At 36.2% G+C, this 3,161-nt stretch overlaps 1 protein-coding gene across 2 annotated transcripts in view; it reads right to left on the bottom strand.

Annotated features, from left to right (window-relative positions):
* Positions 1-1,796, bottom strand: part of LOC135222709 (uncharacterized) — a 50,662-nt gene extending 48,866 nt beyond the window's left edge. The window contains exon 1 of one of the 2 annotated variants that reach the window (XM_064260904.1): positions 1,646-1,796. The gene's annotated coding sequence lies outside the window, so the exon portion shown is untranslated. The remainder of the gene's footprint in view (positions 1-1,645) is intronic. The other variant, XM_064260903.1, reaches the window with a different exon arrangement.
* Positions 1,797-3,161: the final 1,365 nt, after the last annotated feature.

Genomic DNA, 3,161 nt, shown 5'->3' with positions numbered 1-3,161 from the left:
ATCGTCACAAATGCTACGGTATTCCACTTTGTTTTCATCTAGTTTACGACAGAAGAAAAATATTGAAAGCAACATATATATATATATATATATATATATATATATATATATATATATATATATATATATATAGCCAAGCTTAATTCTAATTCTCATTTGTATGAGCAAACTGCATTTACGATAATTATGGAGAGCAGCACTGCAGCAGTGTCATACTCTACATAAGTTATGAAAACTGCACGACTCAATACTGATGCGGACTTAGTTCTGCCACATTAACATCGATCTGCAAAAAATGTCAGATTTCCAATAAACAAGAGTAACACCGCAAAACCCTGGGATTACCAAGGTTTCATTCTCATAAATTATTCCTACTTACATCACCTCCATACTAACAACGATGCAGTGGCAGTAAGGCTATATTGAGATATGTGGGTAAAGGGGAGGGCAACTTCACCTCACAGTTATACCAACGTTCCACATCCTGGTAATGCATCCTTTACTTTTATTCTTAGACCCGCAAACTGCAGTTCCTCTAATCGCCATAGTTCAGGTATTCTCTTCAACCTCTCTGTACCAAACTTAAGTTTTTGTTCGAGTAAAATGCTGCATGAGCAAGAAAGAAATTTTCCATGAAATTTAAACATAAATTAGGTAATTTTTATAGCTAAGATAATACATTATATAAATAAAAAGATTATTTAAATGTCCCCTTTAAAGCATATTTTCGTCGTTGTTAAAAAAACTGCTGTAAAAGAAATTTATGGCTGTTGGAACTACAGTTCCCATCGAGTACCATTGTTGAAAATTGCTTCAATCAGTTACGATCCAATGTACGTATGGTTATGATGCATTGCGAGATATACCATCTAGTACACATTTCTGCAAAGATTTTCACACACACACACACACACCTATAGTTTACTCTTGCTATATACAATTCATGATGCTATCAGCAATTGTTTACACACGTGGACCATAAATTTTCAACCCATTTTAATTCCCGTGATAATGCTGGAAGATAGATGGAGATGGTTTGGACATGCCCTTAGTGCTTCAGCGTATTATATGTGACAGAGTCAGATGTACTATGTGTACGAATACAGCTAGAAGACCTATAGTCCTATTTGGATATTTCACGTAAACCCTTTGCATCATGCACTGTTGGAGGTCATGATGGTGACTTGTCTATTGTTTTCACATATTTCGTTCATATTTTACCGTTCTTGTTGGTGAATTTCATTGTGTTCTCGTTTTCCCCAATCCAAAGGCTTGTTAGTACTTACTACCTGTTAGGTATGGAGGTAGGCGAAAGAAAAACCAGTGGTTTGCAATAACAATTGCAGTTTTGAAAATCGTAAAACACGTTCAAAAAAGGATATTATGTTGACGCAAATAAGACTCTAAAAACAACCAAAAATAAGAAAGTAAACATGGAATATAGGCCTAAACAGAACATTCAGCCAGTGAATGTTTCAGATATTACTGGCCTCTGAAGGGGAAACATCGTGGAATGCAATAGCTTTCAGTAGTTGGTTGCCTTGCAATTTACAAGTAACAGATTTCGGGATACGTTAGGTATTTATCCGTCACTTGAGAAAAATACCACAAGTGAAAAAGTGAAAACTCGTTCAAATCCACTTACCCAATCTATATAAGTTGATAACAGGGCCTCCCTCTTTAGGTTTTGATTGAAGTAGCTTAAATCCAACTTGTCTTTATAACATAATAAACTTGACAAGAATGTCTGGCACAATGATCACCCGAGTAAAGTCTAACTTCAACTGAAGTCTGATTCGCCGTCGGGCATCCACCAACCACTTATAACTTGTGCGTGACTAATCACCCTGACATGTTCATTTAACGAGATGGTGTTATTCCATCAACTCATCTGTATACATTCTGTTTGGAATCATGTAAGAACGAAGAAGTGCCTTTGCTAACTTTCCTTATTCTCAATTCTAGGCCGAGTCATGGCAAAATATAGGTAGGTATAGTAAACAAACACAGACTATGATATGATCGTCATAATACGGTCATAACTTCAGCAAAAGTTTGCAAAATCACAAACTGGTACCATAGTTGAACTTTAGACGACTTAAACACAGACCACTCACAAAAAAAGAAGAAAAAATGACATCCGAGACGTTTACTGTCATGTTGCGTATCCATCTGTCAGGCAACCAAACTTCTTCATATATTTTTGTAGGAACACAGCTTGAATGCGACCCAGTTTTGTCACTGAACAAGTTTCCTTGTCAGTCACGGTAAATCACAGAAAATAAATGGGATATATTTTGTATAATAGATACAAACTGTAGTCTGCTCGAGCCTCGACGTGATAGCATTCCTGTTGGTGTGCCAAGGCAAGTGCTCAGACTGGTCGTCTGCAACTTCGCCTCTGAGGATACGGAAGTAAATGAATCGGTTTACTGGCATTGGTTAAAATACCATAGTTACTTCACCCATACTCTGACCAAGAAATCACCACAGGAAATAAAAGTTTGTCATTCACCGTGCGATCAGCATAGCGGGAATAGTAGTCGCGACATAGTATATGGTGGTCATATGAGGGAGAATTCCGGCATCTTTTGGCTGAGCTTTGTACCAAGTTGCCAGTATTTGTACATATTAATCGGAGGGGGCGGGCGCGGTTTGGGCGATTCAATAACTACATAAATAATACATAGTTTACTTGACTATTACTTATGCTCTCCTCTTGTAGAATGTCTTTTAGTTCGTGTTCAAGTCCTACAGATTTAATGCATTTTAAGACAGTTTCCTACAACTAGAAATTGACCATAGCTGTAGTATTCAGTTTTTGTTATATGTCTTCAAGTTGAAAGCTGTTCTGCATGGGCAGTTTTAATATTATATAAATTTGTTTGAATGTAAAACCTAGAGTAGAACAAGACTATACAGTTGGCACATTATCTTAACTTTCCAAGTAGCACTTCTTTATAAAGGACAATTTTTGAAAAGTTTTTTTTTTAAGTTCTTTTGGCATGATTACCAATGTATGTCTAATTAATACCTTAAACATTTACCCTTTGTGTTAATTTTTTACACTGCTTATCTTCATGATTGCAGTCTTTAAAAATGTATGTACCTTCATCCACGTCTGCTGACCACGTCTACTAAATGATACGCAACTATTTTTT

The sequence above is a fragment of the Macrobrachium nipponense genome, chromosome 8 (assembly GCF_015104395.2).
Source record: "Macrobrachium nipponense isolate FS-2020 chromosome 8, ASM1510439v2, whole genome shotgun sequence".
Taxonomy (NCBI): Eukaryota; Metazoa; Arthropoda; class Malacostraca; order Decapoda; family Palaemonidae; genus Macrobrachium; species Macrobrachium nipponense.
Note: the sequence above shows the minus strand (reverse complement) of the source record. Positions and strands in the feature narration are given on the sequence as shown.